Here is a 22,825-nt window from a genome sequence, read left to right as displayed (position 1 = left end):
ATAGCAATTTCGAGCCTGAGAAAAAAGAGAAGCTCAGCCGTGATTGCATAACATAGAAAATCAGATATATATTTTCCTTTCCCCTGTGGTCTGCCCTGCATTTTCCTTTTTCTTTTTGTTTCACACTTGAGTTTTGGTCACCGCTTGATATTAAGCAATGATGATAACATTTCAAGAAGTTGCCATTATGCTACGATTCAGTATCTCGATGGATGATTCTTTTAGATTCGTTACTCAAATTTTATTACAATAATAATCTCAAGTACAATAGCACACTAGTCTTAATTGAGTTCACTCTACACAAATCACTGACAAACTCAGACTCTCAAACTCACCACGACGCACTCAACTCACACAGCACTTACACCAGGCTCTCGCCACTCTCACACATCTCCTCAGGGAGGAAGATTTTCATAACGTAGAACGACATCTTGGAAGTGGAACGGCTCTGGAAACTTAGCTTCTTGTCCTCATATAGCATGCTTTTTGCCAAGAGATTGACATTTACTTCTGCGGACTATCTTTCATCTTGAACACTTGCGTCCATGATGATTCATTTACCCTGCACGTCAATGATAGGTTAAGAGCATTAGCATGATGATTTTAGTAGAAAATGATCGTGAAAGATGCAGTCTATTTGTTCCTAACTGAATCTTTAATATCCATTTGGCTTGAGAGGGGGAAATATGCAGATCTCCAAGAACAATTCTTTATTCACAATACATAATCAAAACTACCAATGCAAAAGATACACCCCAACTTTTGCTGCACATAGTGATCCACTCCTTAGAGAGATCTTCGGAAGCGCTAATATGAAGATCCCTGAACTCCAAGTTTGACCAAACTGTAAAATATTTCGGGTGAGCCTACTATAGGTCTAAAGTAGGAGATCTATGCATCACTCGACCCAAGAGCACAACAACATAGCAATAATCAGCGAGTAACAGTTTGTAAGTGCTGCTTATATTCAAACATTTCTTCTCGAAGTAGATGCTATTTATATCCAAGCAGATAGAACTCATTATCTCACACCTAATCACAAACTTTCACACTGCCAACACTTCTTGAAGATAACAAATTTAATGCGCTCATAAGACAATAAAAAAGATGTGAAGCTTTCTCAAACTTTGGAATTATAAATTCTTGATCTCTTCTTTCTCTTTCGGTGCCTTGGTTTTCTTTTATACTCCTCTCATCTAAACTTCCCGTCGGACAATCTTCAAAGGATTAGTCTCCAATCTAGCCGTTGGACAATTCTTGAGAAGATTAGATAGCCGTTAAGGTTGATCAACAAGAATTTTCATTGATTTGTCGTCCATACAAACAAATCTTTTTTTTCCAAAATAGAGTAGCTCCAGACATGGAATGTACTTTGCCTTCATGATGATTGACAATCCACAAAGATGTTACACGTATCTGAATCGTTCATGTAGATATACTTTGATATTGATAATCAATGATATCTTTTCATAATTGGATTCCATACCAGATCACTAGCTGTCAAGGGATGAGATAAGATATCTCAAAATAATAATCTTGAAGTTCGTGATAAAATTACGGTCGTAGGTTTATAGATGTGCTGTTCATATTCATAGTCATTACATATATCCAGCTGCTGATATCCAGCGTATACTCTGCTAATATCCACTCAGCAAACTGCTGATATCCCGACAGTGCTTTGCCATATCCATGTAGTACTATGCTGATATTCTAGCGATACTCTTCAGTACGTTGTTGATATTCAAGCGATAGATACATCTCGCTTCCTGGATATATTCAGTTGTTCTCCTTTGATGTAGATCCTATAGACTCAACACTTTGATATATTCAAGATTAAGCATGTATAGGTTCTTCAAGTCAATCAGAATTTTTTTACTAGTTATTTCAAAATTCTTTTTCAACGCGGGTACAACCTGAACTACAAGCAACTCTTTCATTTATCAAGATTTACTAAACCCATAGATAGTTTTGTCAATTTCAAAATATAATAGGGCATTTCTAAACATACATGAATGACTATAATCATGTATGCAATAAGAACGAAATAGATGTCATGAGCTTATTCAGTTTAATAGTCAAATGCACATAGAGGAACGTACTAATCTTATGATGCCCAGGTATCACATAGTAGCTCACCAATATACATAGTGAGTATCTATTCCCTACTTATCATTGAAGTGCTTCAGATGTTCAAGTGCCTCTTTGTTGACTTGATACTTGGCTATGATGAAAGCAATAGTAGCAAGTCCATATTCCAGGATTGTGAGACAGCTTTTAGGATCGTTGAGATCGAGCTCAGGTTTATCTACGATTATCTCCATATGAAGGCAAAGGTGCTTTACACCAAATGGGGACTCCGGCTCCGCTTGTTCCCTTTCTCGTTCACTCTGTCGGTGCTGGTACTCTCTCCTCTGGCCAGGAAGTCGTACCTGTCAAGAGTCGATCTTTCCATTTCTTACATACCGTGAACTTCTTAAGATTGCCTAGACAACCAAGGCGGTCACATTCAATTGCCCAATTTAGCTTGCTCAGCTTTTGCACTAAAGAGAGGCCCTTGGTTTGCCACAATGTGCTTGAGTTCTTGAAGATCAATGAGAAGCAAGATAAAGTATCACTACACCCTCCATGAGGGCGTGTCTGACGTGATTGGGAATTGGATCTTCCGTCGTGTCAAGGGATGACTTTTTTACCTGGAGGAGCACCAGCGCCGCTTCCCATTGATATTCACAAATATCAGCTAAGCTACTCAACAATTATCTCTTAGCTCAAGCTATATGGGGCACCAAGGGGATCTTCGACCAGGTTGTCCAAACTTGGCACATCGCCACCCAACTATCGTGCTACTCGGATCAAGAGAAAGGGTGGAGCGAATCCAAACTCCCTCATTTTCGGACGAGCAAGCTTCTCTCCAGGTACATGTTTATATTCTGGTCATGTACCCTTCTATGCTACCCAGTGGGATTGAAGAAATTAGGCTCTGAACACTTCTGCCGAGGCCTTAAGGTTCTTCGCTGGCTCATTTCAGCCTGACTAATCATTTCCAGATGACCCAGGACCGGGCCATTGCTAAGCTCATGTTGAGATAGGCCTTGATTCCAACTAATGACAAATCCTTATTTGGATTTGGTCCATCTCAAGCGCCATTGAATAGTCTTTCAGATAAAACAACACAGATTTGAGCTTACCTACGAACACTGTTATCACGTAAAGGTGAGGTGATCAGTCAATGTGATGGTATTTAGTGGTTATGTGATAAGAAATGTAAACGGGCTATAGCAACATCGACAGGATAAATCAGCGAATGCCAATTCGAGAGAAAAAACATCACTTTCGCGATTTCGAAAAGTAGAGTACTTCAACACTTTCACTGCTTTTGTGAAACTTCAACGTAAACCAGAGAGCTATGGGGAAGAAGAAGCTTCCGCTCTCTCGCTGTTTTCATGGAGCTTCAATGTGAACTAAAGAGTTGCGAAGTCGTGAAGTTTCAACTAAAGCTACGGAGGAGGAGAATTAGAGGCTAGGGTTATTTTAGAAATCTTCTTGCCCCGCATTCTTTGAGAATTAGAAGTATTCTTTTCAAGTTTGAATTTGTTCATTTAAAATCTAGGTTCTTCTACTTTATTCACTTTTTTTTTAAATTATTTTCCCTCTTTTTATCTTTTTTTTCCTCTTAAATCATTCCTTAATTAAAATTTTATAAATAATGAACTATGCTAATATTCTAAATTATTTAATAAATATAAATATTATATATATATGTATACATGTTATAGGATAGAAAAATATAATATATATATATATAAATAGGAATAAATAATCTACAACTCCTAGTAGTTACAAATGAAGGCTACAAAGGGAAGTTACAAATAGAGATTACGAACGGTTACAAGGACTCCACTATGTTGACAATTTCTTCGACTTCACTAGGTTGATGGTTGCTTTATTCCACTACGTTCACGGTTATTTCTTTGATGATTACATCCGAGATTGTTGACTCCACTTTTGTCGATTCCTTCACATTGTCGATCCTTTGAGTTGCTGATTCTTCAAGTTATCACGTTGAAAATAACCAAAAGTTGGACATCTTTTTGTGCAAACAAATGCCCCATTTAAAAGAATTGAATGCTTCACCAATCGTTTAATTCTTTTAAATTAGATAGCCAAGAGTCACCATGCGCTCCCTTGTCATTAGAAATTTTTTTTTTCTTGCCGAATTTTATCTTGTTCAAAAACATCATATGACTCGTATTATTCCACAAAAGGCACGTTTTATGTAAAACTTCATGTGGCCGTCTATCTTCATCTTTGAGTAGTTGCTCATACTTAGACACTCTCATTGCCAATTGGAATAAATCGGCAAAATTTTAGCTGTTGAATTTTTCTCTAAGTTTGAATTTCAATCCATTGAAAGCTTTTGTGAATTCTTTTTCTGGGAGTGAAGTAAGGCATTTATTCCTAGCCCTCTTGAACCTGGCTAGAAAACTAATTAACCGACTCATTACCGTATTGATAGATTTTGGTCAAATCAGCTTTCGATACTTCATGTATCATTTTATAAAGTTGAGAATAGAATTGTCTTTCCATCTCAGCCAAAGTATGGATTGAATTAGGAGATAGCTCCGTATACCAAGTTAAGGCGGTTTTTGATAAAGACAAAGGGAACAACCTAAGCCTCAATAATTTGTTCCTGCATCTCCCATTGGGCAATCAATTGACCAATGTGTTCAACGGTCAACTGCTCTCCTTCACCAGTGAAAACAGTGAAGTCAGGAATTTCGAATTTCCTTGGGTAAGGTATAGTGTCAACCCAATCAGGACGTGGCTTCGTATATATTGACCTAACCATTCCTCTGTCGGTGTCTAATTGTTATAATGTGAATTCAGCCACTCGCAAGTTGACATATTTCCTGCCCATTAGGTTCAGGGTAGATAGGTCGATAGACTTGACCTTCTTGTCCCCTAGTTTTATGATAGATTAGATTTTCAGGCCTTTGTAAAATCCTCACTGGTGGTGGGATCACTTGGCCTAAATTATTTCCGCTGTTCAATTGATTAAGAGTTAGAGGATCATACCCAAAAGCCATAGTATTAGACAAATTACTTCCATCGACAGGTATCACCCCACAGGTTTAGGTTGTACCAACAGAAGTCGTAGTATTAGGCAAATTACTTCCACCGACAGGTATCACCTCGTAGGTCTGGGTTTTATCAATGGTTTCATCCCTTTGCAAAATCCCGAAGGGTGCTGGATTGGTAGGATTCGCCTGCATTTGGCCGTGCATGACCTCATGGAAGGTGTTGACAATCATTGGTTTGACCACATTGACGAGTATTTCATCGTGTTGTTAGTTTTTTCCTTTTGGTGTTTGTCGAGAATCCTCCTCATGGTAGTTAAGATCACGGGACTTGGCTCTAATCTACTCATTGGTAAGTTGTCTCAAGATGTCAACATCTCCACCTTGTTCTTGTTTTGCCACCGGCTGTGCAGTCAATGACTCAAAAAGTCCCACTTTGTCATTACCAGGTTGCAGTGATGAGTTGTTACCGCCAGCATTGTTAGGATCAAGTTGATACCTCGTGCATACCATCGTATCTCCTCAAATTAGACACACTAGTCCCACTGGGCATGCCAAAAAGATATTTTGCTGGAAGTGTTTCCGCGATGAAATATCTTTCACTGAAAGCCGTTCTTCGGCTTTTATTTAAAGAGACCAAGGTCTTGCGCTAACTCTAGACAAAGAATATCTCATGCGAAAGGGGATCAACCTCTCCAATTCAAACAACACTTTACAACTCCAAACCAAGCTGGAATTCAATCGGTAACAAGGACTGAAAGTTACAGACTCGATAATGTAACTATGCGGGAATTTAATCAACGACGTAGCCTGAGAACATAAAGATATAATGTCGGAATTTAATTGACGACGCAACACTAGAATAAAGAAACATGCTGAAATTTAATCGACGACGCAAATTTAAGAATTATAGCTAAGGAAATTCAGATTTCTAACATAATCCAATCAATAACAAAAGACCCACACACCCGAATTAGATGCAACGTACGCATGCAATCCGCCCAAAACCGGAAATTTGTAACTAAGGCAAGTCGAAAGCAGAAGGCAAGCTAACTGGCGACGACCACAGTAGCCACGAACACGATGCCTCCGAGTATTAAAAGTATAAGAAATGAGACAACCACCACATATCCAATTGCCATGCCTGATTCATATAAGTAGGTAGTTTTTCAAAACGAGATTTATTTATAGAGTACAACGACAAAGAAAGGTCTGATTTTTTTTTCTTGGGTCAGCAGGGAAAGGTTCGTTTGCATTAGACACTCTACAACTTCAAGGTTACATTGAAATAATAATATCTAACATACAAATAGCAAAGTGACTAGAATAAAATTCTATAGCCATCTCACGATACAGCTTTATTCTGACTATTTTTACATTAATTAGAAAAACAGAAACTCATCCCACTAATAGTAACATTAATTTATTCGTTTAGTACTTAAATAGTAATTTGTGTATTGTTTATTAACCTGGGCATACTTTGCTGTAGTAGTTAATAAAACTAAAAAGATCCATTGAATTTTTTAATAAAATTTCGCGCCGGAATTGAATCTACGACGTGGAATCTGAAAGCTGTAACTACTACTACTCCTATTGTGCCGAAAATAAAGATAGATAAGAAGTTTGTTGTCTTGTTCGGAGATCCCTTCTACGTCGGAAATCCTTGAGTATTTATAGAGTAGCCTGATAACTGTTGATCGGCTACTTCTCCTTGAAAGTTGTTTTCCACTTCCTTACATTTCGCATTTTAACCGTTTCCTGACTTGTTAATGTTGCTTACGCTCCTTGGGCATCAAGTAATAGCTGATTTTCTTCCACGTGTCTCCTTATTTCCTGCTATTTTCCACGTTTCACTATTTAGCTTCCTTGATCTTCACGCCCACGGTCATATCTTTACTTTTCGACACGTGGAAATGAATTTCTTTACCATGTAACACCACGTGCTTAATTCATAATCTCAGACTCATCGATATCACATGCAAAGCTCGTGATCTTGGACTTGTCGACATCACGTGCAAGGCTCGTGATCTTGGACTTGTCGACGTCATGTGCAAGGCTCGTGATTTTGGACTTGTCATCCTGTCGATACTTTTATGACGTGTCCTATCGATAACTGCTCCAAATCTTTCTGATGCCTCTAGGCCTGACTCATGGCCTTTCTCTGGATTCTTGCTATGTGGGCCGTGTTTTACGTCTTTTGTGACTTGCAATCGGCCCGCTCCCATCAGGGGTAATTTTGGGTGTCAACACTATAGTGAAATTCTGTGCTGCTCTTATCGTGAACGTAGGTCACTACGATCAAATCACGTAAATTTGGTGTCCGATTTATTTTCTTATTCTGTCAAATTTGTTGTTTGATCGCTTTCTTCCGCAACATAAGGAAAAAAGAAAAAGAATGTGCTTCTCTTCTCATGAAAGTCGTGGTCCAAATCAATTGTCATAGACATGGTCCAAGCCCGATAAAGAAATGCAAATTTCAAAGATTCTACTCTTTATCGTTGGTCTAAGCTAGTCCTTGAGACTAAGACATTACTATTTCAACTAAAATAATGAAGATTTAGAACAATATACTTATAAATATATATTTTTTAAAATTATTTGCAAACCTATCTTTAATTCTGAAGTACTTTGACCCTTTATTCTTCGTTACCTTTTTTTTTTAATTCTTGTGACTTTAGTCTTTTCTCTTTAATAGTACTTTAATATTTGTCCTTCATGTTTCCAGACCTTACTTTTGGTGCTGTCCAGTGGCATAATGTTACACGTTTCTCGGACAGGCATAATGTGAAAATATATTGAATATTATCCTATTAAAAGTGTAAAAGGAATTTACACGAGATATTATTTTACTACAAAACCTATTAACAGACCATGAAAGTCAGAATACCCGACATATTGTTTATTGAGTATTTCCTACTTGGAATGAGTTACTTAACTAAATTTCTACAGTACCAATGAAAAAGATCAAAGGAATTAGACTATTATCGAGCCTTAAAATCGTTGCTCATACCAACCATTGATTGAAAAACATTATATTTTCTACAAAGAACTACCAAGCCTGATAGAGCTTGGACTGCGCCAGTTGGGAAGTGGAGTGTCAACCCAACTTTCTTGAATGAATTGCTTCTTAAATTAGTAAAAAAAAATTAAAAAATATTCTAACTAACATTAAACAATCACTTTAATGTTTGTAACATACACATATCACCAACCTAACATTGTTTCATTTCACGAGCTTGAGATTTATCTGCTTAAGGTGAGTATCCTTGTTATAACAAAAAAAACCAACATTCGAAGAATTATTATTTTGTAAGTTGACTATGTCTATGCTAAGAATTCTATATGGCATCCTCATTCATTTATGAAAAAGATAAATCCCTCTCAAAGTGTTGAATCTTGATGTTGACAAAGATTTAATATCAAATTACACTTCAAGATGTGCTATCGCGCTCTCAAGTTTGAGTGAAGGCAATTGCCACAAGACGCATATGTGGCACACTTATGACTTGGAACACTTGTCATTATGATTGAATGGGGATAGGCGGGCTATAGTAACCTAGTGAGATTAGTTGGGGATTTAAGGATCTTAATACTAAAATTATATTTTCTAGCATAACATGCAAAGGGAAAATTACATAGACCCTGTACTTTAGGAGTGGTATGCATTTACTTTCGAACTTTCAGCTGTTGCTTAATATCCCCTGAACTTTCATTTTATTGCGAGCGTTAACCCTCGGTTACTTTTATTCGCTAGCATGTGTAATAAGCATGACTTTCAAGGGGTAAAAGTGTATTTTCACCTTATTTTTTTTTAAGGAAATCTCCTTATACCCTTAAATGCCGTAAAAATGAAAGAATTATAGGAAACAGGAGTAAGCTAAGTTAATTAAAATACTAATAATAAACAATAAATATAAATAATAATATTTAACAATGAAAATTGTTGAAATTTGGTGAATGCAAGCACTCTAATATAACTAAATAACATATTTCAAGAATGAGAGTAAACACGAACTGGTTAGTCATTATGTATCTTTAAAATGGTTAGTTAATGTAATAAAATGATTTGTTACAAAAATATGTAAGAAATTGTAAAAAGAAATTATTTCCTCAACTTGTACAAGGACATAATTAATCGAAATACAAGGTGATATAGTGAAATATTTTTTATTGATCAATCATTTTTATATTAATCAACCTTTTAAAATACATAATGCTTATCCGGTTTTAGTAATTTGGCATTTTGTTATTGAGTTCAGATGTTGACAAGCTTTTCAATATTATTATAATTTTAGTTAATTTATTTTTCTTCATTTTTAAAACAATTATGGGTAAATGAGAGATTTCATACAAAAAAATGAAATGAAAATACATTTTTTTCCTATTAAAAGTCATGTGCATGGCAAAAACTAACAGAGTTTAACGTCTGTAATAAAATGAAAGTTCAAAGAGTACTACGTAACAGTTATTATCCCCAAAGTTTCGGGGAGTTGTGCAATTTTTCCCACAATTATATCCACTTCAACGAATGCAATGATAGTCCTTGTACATCCTGTTCTCAAACCTATATGCGTGCATTGTTTCCTTGACTTCCATTCCTAGACGACGATGTTTATAGTTGGCGGGCAAAGAGTTCATCTACAGAGAGTTACCATCAAAACTATTTACTTACTAATGTTGAATCTTGGGAGCACCTTATGGTGGAAATCAGCAAATGAGACAGGAACTTTAAGATTCCCTTCTATATGTGGGAAATGGAACATGAAAATGGACCGTTCTTGAGACTGCAACCACACCAATGCTATGCATCGATCCGGCATCTCTCGGTCCCTTAACCAAATAACCTACTTGCACTAGAAAAAAGACAAAAAGGGAAAAAAGAAAAAGAATGTGCTTCTCTTCCCATGAAAGTCGTAGTCCAAATCAATTGTCATAGACATGGTGCAAGCCCGGTAAAGAAAATGCAAATTTCAAGATTCTGCTCGTTATCGTTGGTCTAATCCAATCCCCGAGACTAAGACATTACTATTTCAACTAAAATAATGAAGATTTAGAACAATTTACTTAGAAAAAAAATATTTTTTTAAAATTATTTGCAAACATATCTTTAATTCTGAAGTACTTTCATCCTTTATTCTTCTTTACCTTTTTTTTTTTCAAATTCCTGTAACTTTGGTCTTTTCTCTTTAATAATTGATAGTTGTGATATTCCGAATTTCGGCCCATTTTTGGGATTTATAAAATGTGTAATTTGTCAGTGTGCTTATAGTAAAATCTCACCCGGGAACTGATCACTCTCGGTTATTGCCTTTAAAATTGAGATTTCGCTAGAATCGCACTCGATCGAATTTGACCGTTATTTAGAGCCCAAACTTTCGTGTCGAATTTCTCACAGTTCCGGGACGAATTTAATTGGACGGCGTCGATATTATTGTGGCCAGCCTCGAGATTGCCCGGGATATGTGGAAAGTGGATTTTTGACCGGGTGCGGATTTGGACTAGTAAACCTCCCTCGTAGTGTGTTTTAGTTAGTTTCTTCTAGCCCTTTTTCTCCGAATTATTAATTAGGATTTTCGTGGACTGTTGGATCGTTTTCGATTTTAAATGTGGGCCGTTGGATCGCAATGATTATTTGGACTTTTGTTCTCTCTCTCTCTCTCTCTCTCTCTCTCTCTCTCTCTCTCTCTCTCTCTCTCTCTCTCTCTCTCCCCGGTCACCTCCCCCCCTGCGCACGTCTGCCCCCTCCTCTTCCCCATGCAGACCTGTCCACTCTTCTATCTCTCTCTTCCTTTTCTTCTTTTTCTTTTTTTTCTTTTTCTTCTTCTTCTTCTTCTTCTTCTTCTTCTTCTTCTTCCCCGCGGCTGCTCCTGCTTCCCTGTTCTTGCTACCCGACGCCACCCGCCGCTCGCCGAGACCAGCCCAGCCACCGCCCACCGTCCGTCCGGCCACCTTCCCCCAACTTGGCTGCTCTTCTCCTTCGCGTCGCGCACAGCAGCAGGTCGCCGCCGCAGTTCGACGCTGCCCAGCCGCTCGTCGACCCGTCCTCCGTTGCCCGGCGGCCCGCGACGCCGCCGTGCTGCCTCCGGCCACCGCCTGACCACCCTTTTCCCCTATTTTTCTTCTCCCTCGGCGCATTCCCCTGTTTCGGCTCCCAGACTTCGCCGCCACCACGCGCCGCCGCCGGCTGCTCCGCCCTCCACCACCCCCGGCCCCGGCGACCACTTGCTTGACCACTTGCGGCCGCGTCGTGCTCGCCAGACAGCCCAACAGCCGTTGTCATCGCCGTTGCCCGAGCGTCCCGGGCCGTGGTCGAGCTCGCCTAGCCCGCTGCCCGTCTCCGCTGTGCCCGTGCCCACGTGCTTTCCCGCGCACCTGGCCGCTCGTTTGGTCGAGGCCGAGAGCCCTGGGCCGTGGCCGAGGGTGTGCCGAGCCGTGGCCGGCCACCGTGCCCGTTGCGCCCTCGATCGCGCCGAGTCACCGCCGCTCCGACCGGGCCATTTCGGGCCATAGCCGATTTTTCCCGGGCCAAACTTAGGTAAGTGACTTCCTAATCCCTATTTAGTACAATGGGTATTTTTAGACTTGTTTAGGGATTGTTTAGTGCCGGTTTCTTGGTTAAGTTAGGGGCCAGTTTGAGGGTTGCATGTGGCAAGTTCCTAGAATATAATTGTGGTGATTTTAGGGGTCAATTGATGGTGGTGCATGGCTAGTTCGATGGCGGTTTAGATGGCTAATTGTTGGTTAATTCATGGCCTGGAATGTGAGTTAAATGTGATGAATGGTGGGCGCGTATGTGGCTGGTTTGTCGTGGTGCTCGTGAGTGCAATTGGATGCTTGACGGTGACCATTTTGTGTTGGATCATGGGTTGACTATGACCAGGTCAAATGTTGGAATTGTGGGCCAAAATGACAAGCACATGACTTGAAATTGAGTGTGTACAATGTGTTAGAATGATGGTTATGCAATGTAGCTAGCTTGTGATACTTTACGAATTGAGTTTGATACTTGTATGGATTGATTGGGATGATTGGCAATTGAGTGTATTAAAGTGTGATTTGAATATGTGATTGGCATGGAATCGATTGAAGCGTATGACGTGTGTGCCTGTCCGAATAGCCTGAGGCAGGATAGACCCGATGCGTGTTTACGCGGGTCATTGGACAAAGCCCGGATTGATTAGAGGGCTGAGCCTGAGGCTTGTTTACGCGGGCTGTGGAAGGTGAGTTAGACCTGAGGCGTAGGTTACGCGGGTCATTGGAAAGAAAGAAATGTCCTGAGGCGTGGTTACGCGGGACTGAGCCCGGATTGATCAGAGGGCTGAGCCTAAGGCGCAGTAGCGCGGGCTGTGAGAATGAGCCTGAGGTGCAGTAGCGCGGGCTGTAAGAATGGGCCTGAGGCGTGTTTACGTGGGCAGTGTGAAAGGACCTGGGAGGTCATGAGAAAGTTGGCTGGACCATGCATGTTGCATAGTGTTTGATTATGGAGTGAATACTACTAGGCATGGTATGGGATGTGCCCAAGTGGTTTTACCTTATAATCGAGATACGCGCGAGTGTGGTTGTATGATGCATGGGAAATTTCTTTGCGTGCTCTGAATATGTATTATGCTGGATGCATTAATGTGATTTGACTATCGTGCAGAGTTGGCGTGTGATTTGAGGCGAGGTAAGTATGTGTTTGTAAAGTCTAGTTCGTCGGTTGTTAGATTGCATGTGGAGACTCATCTAGGTACGCATTGACCTACGTGGGGTTTAGGTTGTCTACTTATTGAGATTTATCTCATCCCCCGTTGTTAAACATTTTCAGGACTGGAGTGACGGATAGTCGTCTTGTGCTGTTCGGAGACCGGAATTGACTTTGGGTATTTGATGTTTCATTCCACCTTCTTGGTTGCCCCCGTTTTGTATAGTGAAGTAGGTTACCCAACCTTTACCCCCTTTTGATGAACGTGTTTCTGCTGCTTGTATCTGCCAAGTATTTTTATAAAATGCGTATATTGATTTTATGCTAGTGCTATCCCTTGGTCATGGTTAATTGTCTGGGTTATTTATATTTCGCTTCTGCTTGTGTATTTCGTTTGGGTCGGCGACGCATCCTGGAACATTGCAATCAATACGACCTTCGGAGGGGTGTTGCGAGCCCGACGGGGTTCGGCGCGTGACACCCCGGTTGATTTGGTATCAGAGCAAAGTCAGCTCGATCCAAGTTGGTCAAAACCTAGAGTGATAAGGAGCGATGACCTTGGGGTAGCCAGTTAGGGAGACTTGTGGGCCATGCGTTACCCAGACTACTTGGTTGTGATTGCTGAGTGATATTATGTACTAATACGTGAAATGCAGGTGCGACAGGACTTGAGGTTAGTGCACGATCCCTGTTCTTTGTGATTGAGTGATGTTGTGATTGACTGCCTGCTTAGTGAATTGTTGTGATTCACTGCCTACAGCTTTAGACTGGTATAGTTGGCCTAGGTCTTTAATTCTCGAGGGGAATTATAGCAGGTAAGTGGATGGTGTGAATCTTGTGAGTGTGAGTAGCCGAGGAAAAGGTCGAGGTCGAGGTCGAGGTCGAGGTCGTGTAGGTCTGCAAGTTAGAGTTGTAGAGGATCCCAGATGGATGGGGATTTGAGGGCACTCGAGGGAGTTGGAATTTTAATGGGAAGGCAGACTGATGAGTGAAATGCTACTGTTGCTACTGATGCTGAAGCCACTGTTGCCGCCACCAATAGAAGTAACGGGAATCGTGGGCATAATGGAAATGTTGGGAATCAAGGTCAATGGCAAGTTAATGCAGTCAGATAGATGCGTTTGCTGGTTGAAAATTTTTTGAAATTTAAGCCTGCAAGGTTCGATGGGAAGAGGTGACCCTGAGGCTACATTACTTTGGATAGAGGACTTAGAAAAAAAAAGGCTTTTGAGGTATTCGGGTGCACTGATGAGGAGAAAGTGACCCTGGCTGTATATCAACTCCAAGGAAATGCAAGTGATTGGTAAGAGGACCCCTAAAGTAGGATATTTCGAAGGGCATAATTCCAAGTTGGGGTGTCGTTGTCGAGGCCTTCCATGAGAAGTACATTCAGAGAGTGCGCAAGGGCAGAAAATGACCTAGTTTCTTCGGCTTCGCTAAAATCAGATGTCAGTCGATCAGTACGAGGTCGAGTTTGTAAGGTTGCCTAAGTACGCACCAAGGATGGTCAAGGACCATGTGGATAGGACAAGGAGGTTTCGGAATGGATTGAAACCGGAATTCCGCAATCAGTTAGCACTTTTGAGTCTTAAGGGATTACAATGAGTTGTATGAGAGAGCTCGATGGTTGACACGGATATGAGTGAAAGGGCTGCCGCTTCTGAATCGCGGTACGCGCTGGCTAGGGACAATAGGAACTTTGGAAAGAAGCCTATGACAGAGAATCGAAGATTTGTCCCTCTAGTAAGAAAGAACTTTCGGAAGCCGAATTACTACTCCAATACCGCATGTCGGTCTTGTGGAAAGAGGCACGGGAATGGCCCCTACCCAGGTGGACCTGGAGCGTATTTTGGATGTGGTCAACATGGTCACCAAGTGAGAAACTGCCCGAATCGATAAGCTAGACCGTTAATACAGCAACAACAACCGCAAGTAGGACATTAAGTGGGAGCTGCCCCGCGGATTAACCAGATTAACCGCAGGCACAAGGAAAGATGTACGCGGTGGTTGGGAAGGAATCAGAGGATTTGTCTTGAAAGTCTGGATGCGTTATCTGATGATAGTGGGTGCAATAAGAGAGGATTTTGAAATTATAACTTGAATAGTCATGTAAGACTTATAACCACTTATGGTGAATAGGCGCAATTAGTTTGAGGATTTCTGAATTACTGACGACATTTTTGGACGGGTTGGAAAGGATGTGTGTTGCTTGGAAATTTCGGATTCTGTAAAGAACTAGGGTAATTTGTTTTGGGAGACTGTGGATTGGAATTGGATAGATTGAGTTTTGTCTTTGAGGTATAGAAAGATAATTATTTTGTGGTTGACTAGTTGGTTGAGGAACCAAGGCTAAAGGACATAGCCGAGGTGTGTAACCTTCCCGATGTCTTTCCTCAGGAATTGCCGGGGTTGCCACCTGATGGTGAAGTGGAGTTTGTGGTTGAGTTGGCCCTATGGACGGAACCGATCTTAAAAGCACCTTATAGGATGTCACTGTCGGAATTGAAAGAATTGAAAGTCCAAATGCAAGTGTTATTGGATATAGGCTTCATTCGCCCGAGTGCGTCTCCATGGGGAGCGCCAGTGTTATTCGTGAGGAAAAAGGATGGATTATTGAGGTTGTGCATCGATTACAGACAGCTGAGTCAGGTGACCATTAAGAATAAGTACTCGTTGCCAAGGATAGATGACCTATTTGATCAGTTACAGGGGGCGTCGATATTTTCAAAGATCGACTTGAGGACTGGCTATCACCAATTGAGGATTAAGAAAGAGGATGTGCCGAAGACGGCATTCAGGATAAGATATGGCACTATGAGTTTACGGTGATGCCGTTTGGACTAACAAATGCCCCCGCAGCCTTTATGGATTTAATGAATCAGGTATTCAAGGAGTTTCTGGATCAGTTTGTGATTGTGTTCATAGACGATATTATGGTGTATTCGAAGAGTTCTGCCGAGCATGAGGTACATTTGGAAAAGGTTCTACGGACCTTGAGGGAACATGCACTCTACGCTAAGTTCAGTAAGTGCGAATTCTGACTTCATCGAGTGGCGTTCTTAGGACATGTGATATCTGGAGAAGGAATTGCGGTGGACCCGACGAAGATTGAAGCCGTCACGAATTGGCCGAGACCGACAACAGTAACCGAGGTTCGAAGCTTCTTGGGTCTAGCAGGTTATTATAGACGTTTCGTGGAAAGGTTTTCGGCATTAGCGACGCCGTTGACGCGGTTATTAAAGAAGGAGATGAGGTTTGAATGGACGGATAAGTGCGAAAGGAGCTTCCAAGAATTAAAACAGAGGTTGACGACCGCGCCAGTGATAACGATCCCGTCAGGTCCGGGAGGATATGAGATTTACAGTGACGCGTCGTTAAGAGGATTGGGATGCGTGCTAATGCAACACGAAAGAGTAGTGGCATACGCATCGCGACAATTGAGGCCACACGAGCAAAATTATCAGACGCATGACTTGGAGTTAGTCGCGATTATTTTCGCTCTTAAAATTTGGAGACACTACCTGTGTGGAGAGAAATTTCAGATTTATTCGGACCATCAAAGTCTAAGATACTTGTTCTCCCAAAAGGAACTAAACATGAGACAGCGCCGTTGGATGGAACTCCTTAAGGACTATGACTGCGAGATTATGTATCATCCCGGAAAAGCTAACAAAGTAGCGGATGCACTGAGCCGGAAATCGAGCATCGCGCATATGATGATCAAGGAATGGACTCTGTTGGAGGGAGTTCGGGATTCAGAATTTAAGTTTGAAGTGAGTCATGTCTCGAGTCTGCTTGCAACATTAAGGATTGAACCTGAAATCCAGACTAAGATTAAGGCTTTACAATCGACAGACCCAGAGATTCAGAAGATTTTGGGAATGGAGGTCACAAAAAGGAAATCGAATTTTCAGGTATCCGAGGAGGGGACTCTGAAGTTCCGTGGGCGGTTATGTGTACCCAGTGATACAGAACTGAGGGAAGAGATTTTGTCTGAAGCACACCGTAGCAATTACAGTATTCACCCGAGTAGCACGAAAATGTACCAGAACTTGCAACAACATTATTGGTGGAACGGCATGAAAGTGGATGTAGCCAAGCATGTGGCCAAGTGTTTAACATGTCAGCAAGTGAAGGCGCAACATTGCAAGCCGGGTGAAATGTTGCAGCTATTGGAAAATCTCGAGTGGAAATGGGAACACATCACGATGACTTTGTAATGGGATTACCGAGAAGTCAAAGGGGTCATGATTTAATTTGGGTGGTAGTCGACCGATTGATAAAATCAACACATTTTCTGCCAGTGCGAAAGGACTTCACCTTGGAAAGGTATGTCGAGATTTACGTGCGACAATTAGTCCGTCTGCACGGAGTGCCAGTGACAATCACTTCAGACCGTGATCCTAAATTTACTGTCGCCTTTTGGAAAAGTCTTCATACAGCATTAGGAACGAAGTTACAGTTTAGCACGGCCTATCATCCCCAAACGGATGGCCAGTCTGAAAGGACGATTCAGACTTTGGAAGACATGCTGCGAGCGTGTGTATTGGATTTTAAAGGTAGTTGGGAGGAACAGTTGCATTTGGTTGAATTTGCCTACAACAATAGCTAACAGCAGAGTATCAGAATGACACCATTTGAAGCATTATATGGCAGAGCTTGCAGAACACCGGTTTGTTGGGATGAAGTTGGTGAGAGGAGCATCACGGGTCCCGAGTTGGTTCAGCAGTCAATCGAAACAGTCAAGGTGATTCGGGACAAGCTTAAGACCGCTCAGAGCCGTCAAAAGAATTATGCGGACCGGAGACGTAGGCCTTTGGAATTTCAAGTGGGGGACCACGTTTTCCTCAAAGTGTCACCTATGAGAGGATTGTCACGATTTGGTAAGAAAGGAAACTTGAGCCTGAGGTACGTGGGCCCATTCGAGATCTTAGAGAGAATTGGCACCTTGGCCTATCGTCTCGCGCTACAGCCAAATTTGTCTCAAGTGCATAATGTATTCCACGTGTCAATGTTAAGAAAGTATGAACCGGACCCGACCCACGTGCTGAATTACGAGGAAATAGACGTGGACGACAGAGTGTCGTACGTGGAAAAGCCAGTACGGATCGAGGGCAGAATGGAGAGAGTGTTGCGGAACAAGACAATTCCGATGGTCAAGGTGATTTGGGAGCACCATGGAACCGAAGGTGCGACGTGGAAAAGCGAAGAGTTGATGCGACACCAATACCCCCATTTGTTTGAATAGTTAGGTTGGATTGTAAATTTCGAGGACGAAATTTTTGTAAGGGGGAAAGAGTTGTGACATTTCGAATTTCGGCCCCTTTTTGGGATTTATAAAACGTGTACTTCGTCAGTGTGCTTATAGTAAAATCTCGCCCGGAAACTGATCACTCTCGGTTATTGTTTTTAAAATTGAGATTTCGCTAGAATCGCACTCGATCGAATTTAGCTGTTATTTAGAGCCCAAGCTTTCGTGTCGAATTTCTCGGAGTTCCAGGACGAATTTAATTGGACGGTGTCGATATTATTGTGGCCAGCCTCAAGATTGCCCGGGATATGTGGAAAGTGAATTTTTGACCGGGTGCGGATTTGGACTAGTAGACCTCCCTTGTAGTGTGTTTTAGTTAGTTTCTTCAAGCCCTTTTTCTCCTAATTATTAATTAGGATTTTCGTAGACCGTTGGATCGTTTTCGATTTTAAATGTGGGCTGTTGGATTGCAATGATTGTTTGGACTTTTGTTCTCTCTCTCTCTCTCTCTCTCTCTCTCTCTCTCTCTCTCTCTCTCTCCCCTGCGCACGTCTGCCCCCTCCTCTTCCCCATGCAGACCTGTCCACTCTCCTATCTCTCTCTTCCTTTTCTTCTTTTTCTTTTTTTTCTCTTTCTTCTTCTTCTTCTTCTTCTTCTTCTTCTTCCCCGCGGCTGCTCCTGCTTCCCTGTTCTTGCTGCCTAACGCCGCCCGCCGCTCGCCGGGACCAGCCCAGCCACCGGCCGCCTTCCGTCCGGCCACCTTCTCCTGACTCTGCTGCTCTTCTCCTTCGCGTCACGCACAGCAGCAGGTCGCCGCCACGTCCGCCGCGGTTCGGCGCTACCCAGCCGCTCGTCAGCCCGTCCTCCGTCGCCCGGCCGCCCGCGACGCCGCCGTACCGCCTCCGGCCATCGCGCGACCACCCTTTCCCCTGTTTTTCTTCTCCCTCGGCCCCTTCCCCTATTTCGGCTCCCAGACTTCGCCGCCGCTGCTCCTCCCGCCACCACTCAACCCCCAGCGACCCTGCCCAGCCACTTACAGGCGCTGTGCTCGCCGGGATAGCCCAACCGCCGTTGTCGTCGCCATTGCCCGAGCGTCCCGGGCCGTGGTCGAGCTCTCCTAGCCCACTGCCCGGCTGTGCCCAAGCCGTCCCAGCCGCTGCCCGTCTCCGCCGTGCCCGTGCCCGCGTGCTTGCCCGCGGGCCTGGCCGCTCGCCCAGTCGTGGCCGAGAGCCCCAGGCCGTGGCAGAGGGTGTGCCGAGCCGTGGCCGGCCACCGTGCCCATTGCGCCCTCGCCCGTGCCAAGTCACCGCCGCTTCGACAGGGCCATTTCGTGTCACAGCCGATTTTTCCCGGGCCAAACTTAGGTAAGTGACTTCCTAATCCCTATTTAGTACAATGGGTATTTTTAGACTTGTTTAGGGATTGTTTAGTGCCGGTTTGTTGGTTAAGTTAAGGGCCGGTTTGAGGGTTGCATGTGGCAAGTTCCTAAAGTATAATTGTGGTGAATTTAAGGGTCAGTTGATGGTGGTGCATGGCTGGTTCAATGGCGGTTTAGATGGCTAATTGTTGGTTAATTCATGGCTTGGAATGTGAGTTAAATGTGACGAATGGTGGGCGCGTATGTGGCTGGTTTGTCGTGGTGCTCGTGAGTGCAATTGGATGCTTGATGGTGACCGTTTTGTGTTGGACCATGGGTTGACTATGACCGGGTCAAATGTTGGAATTGTGGGCCAAAGTGGCAAGCACATGACTCGAAATTGAGTGTGTGCAATGTGTTAGAATGATGGTTGTGCAATGTGGCTAGCTTGTGATGCTTTATGAATTGAGTTTGATACTTGTATGGATTGATTGGGATGATTGGCAATTGAGTGTATTAAAGTGTGATTTGAATATGTGATTGGCATGGAATCGATTGAAGCATATGACGTGTGTGCCTGTCCGAATAGCCTGAGGTAGGATAAACCCGATGCGTGTTTACGCGGGTCATTGGACAAAGCCCGGATTGATCAGAGGGCTGAGCCTGAGGCGTGTTTACGCGGACTGTGGAAGGTGAGTTAGACCTGAGGTGTAGGTTACGCGGGTCATTGGAAAGAAAGAAATGTCCTGATGCGTGGTTACGTGGGACTGAGCCCGGATTGATCGGAGGGCTGAGCCTCAGGAGCAGTAGCGCGGGCTGTGAGAATGAGCCTGAGGCGCAGTAGCGCGGGCTGTGAGAATGGGCCTGAGGCGTGTTTACGCGGGCAGTGTGAAAGGACCTGGGAGATCGTGAGAAAGTTGGCTGGACCACGCATGTTGCATAGTGTTTGATTATGGAGTGAATACTGCTAGGCATGGTATAGGACGTGCCCAAGTGGCTTTACCTTATAATCGAGACACGCGCGAGTGTGGTTGTATGATGCATGGGAAATTTCTTTGCGTGCTCTGAATATGTGTTATGCTGGATGCATTAATGTGATTTGACTATCGTGTAGAGTTGGCGTGTGATTTGAGGCGAGTAGGGGTGAGCGCGGTTCCAGGGTAGAACCAAGAACCGGAGAACCGGGAACCTGGAACCGGAACCTGGAACCGGAACCGGATCGAAACCGGGAACCGGAACCGGAACCAAGAACCGGGACCAGGAACCGGATCCCTAAAAATTAAAACATAAACTACACATTTGGTATTTAGAAACCCTAATTCACCTTGTCCCTCCATCTTGTCCCTCCTGCTTCCACTTCCACCTCGCTCCCGCTTTTGCCTCGCTCCTCGCTCCCACTTCTTGCTTTCGCCTTGCTCCTCGCTCCTGCTTCCGCGGTTCTCTCCCGCTTCCGCCTTCTTCGCCGCAGGTCTCGTGATCTCCCCACGCGGATTCGCTGTGATTATTCGGGCTCGCCGCTGTCTTCCTCCTCTGAAGCTCCGTCGGTCTGGTACGTAACGTCTTCGAACAGCCCCTGCCATTCATGCCTTCTCTCTTTGAATTCCCACCGTTGCTTCTGTTCATCTTTTGCATCGATCGATTGAATTAAGTCACGATGATCGTGCCTGAGTTGCGTGAAATCGTGCTCTTGCGTGCACATTCATCTGGATTCATCGCTTAGTGAATGTGAGGAGAGGGAAAATGCGGTGGATCTGTCCCCGATTGAATGTGAGGAGAGGGAAGGGGGGGAGTTAACCGGTTGGTTAATTGTCGATTGCGATCATATCTTAAGGGCCTTCGAGATTTGCTCTTTTTGTTGCTGCTGCCAAAGGGGAAACAACCATGAGTGAGCTCATGGTTGGCCTCACTCTCATTGAGGGTGCTGCTGCCAAAGGAGCTGGTACTTCTCAGACTTTTCTTAACAGCCCCCCATTTTTTTAATGACTTTCTGCTCGTAAGTGGTGCGGGATTCATAGTTAAGAAGGTTGGTGTTTCTCTGTATGTAGTAGTGTTTGGGTTCGCTTCATTCGTAGGCAACTTATGGATTTACAAGATTTTGGTCTTTCTTGTTTATTAAGCTGCGTTATTTTGTGTCCCCGGTTAGAATTCTGCTCTCGCTTTTCCAGATATTGATTATTGTGCACGTAACTAAGACGGGCTCGCGTCTTATTTCTTGGAGATTTTCTTTTGGTTGATCCACTGTTCTGTTCCTAACATCCTCGTGCCATTGGTTGTTTTGCCTGTATCGTTTGAGCTCATGGTAGAATGACAAGGTTTTTCTTTTTTTTTTTTTGGGTATTTTTTTGAGAATATTCGAAGCTGAAAAATTGATGTTTGAGGTTCTCATTTAATCTTGTTCTTCAGTCTGCTTAGATGGTACATTGCCCGGTTATCATCTTCACAATGGCTCTGGATCTGGTGCAAACAGTTGGGTGGTCCATTTAGAGGTTTGTTGAATGGACTTTATGTTATATGATTTAAAAGAGCATACTTAAGCTAGTTAATTTTGCAAACTTATGTTATTTCTTCTCTACTGCATGGTTTTCTTGCTCAGTTCTTCATGGCACTCCAATTCTTGATTCTTTTTCTGTCTGCATTTTCTATAAGCCATTTGATGTTGTTTTACATTGTTGTAGGGTGAGGGATGGTGCAATACAGTGAGGAATTGCGTTTACAGGAAAACTACTCGTCGTGGGGGAATATCTTCTGAGATTGAGAAATTATTCCGACCTTTACAAGATACCTATACATCGCCATAGGCACTTGTAAAGATTTGGCCGCTGCGCCTATACCTTTCCTCATAGGCGTGTCACGGAGGAATCTTCTGAGATTGGGAGAATATTCCGACCTTTACGAGATACCTATACATCGCCATAGGCACTTGTAAAGATTTGGCCGCTGCGCCTATACCTTTTCTCATAGGCATGTCACAGGGGAACATCTTCTAGGACTATGTGAAAAGTGTGCCTAACAAAGTATCTAGTTATCATCTAAGATATTTGAAAGGACTTGATCGATAAATACCTGGATATCGTCGCAGGAACTTAACGATTGGCTGAACCAGGGGCTAGCCCGAATGTTCAAGGGTTCCTTGACAAAGTACCTGGATATCATCAGAGGTACCTGAAAAAGCTTGATCAATAGATGCCTAGCTATCGTCAGAGGCGTCTAGAGATCGTAACAAAATGATCAAATATGGGACCTAACAATTGCTCGAACAGGTTCGGGATACCTGGATAGTCACAGACATCCAAGGGATAGAGATATACTTACCTGGTGATATCTCCGACTCTTGAGGGCGTGTCTCCTGCCGGACACGGTTTTAGGCAACATGTAATATGCATTCATGGACAATCAAGAACACATATACTCATGCACTATAAATTCAACTGGTTTTCATGCATGACGGTTTTGTCAAA

This window comes from Syzygium oleosum, unplaced genomic scaffold (genome assembly GCF_021117445.2).
Source record: "Syzygium oleosum isolate NSW1041296 unplaced genomic scaffold, Sole_v2.1 Sole_v2.51, whole genome shotgun sequence".
Classification (NCBI taxonomy): Eukaryota; Viridiplantae; Streptophyta; class Magnoliopsida; order Myrtales; family Myrtaceae; genus Syzygium; species Syzygium oleosum.
Note: the sequence above shows the minus strand (reverse complement) of the source record.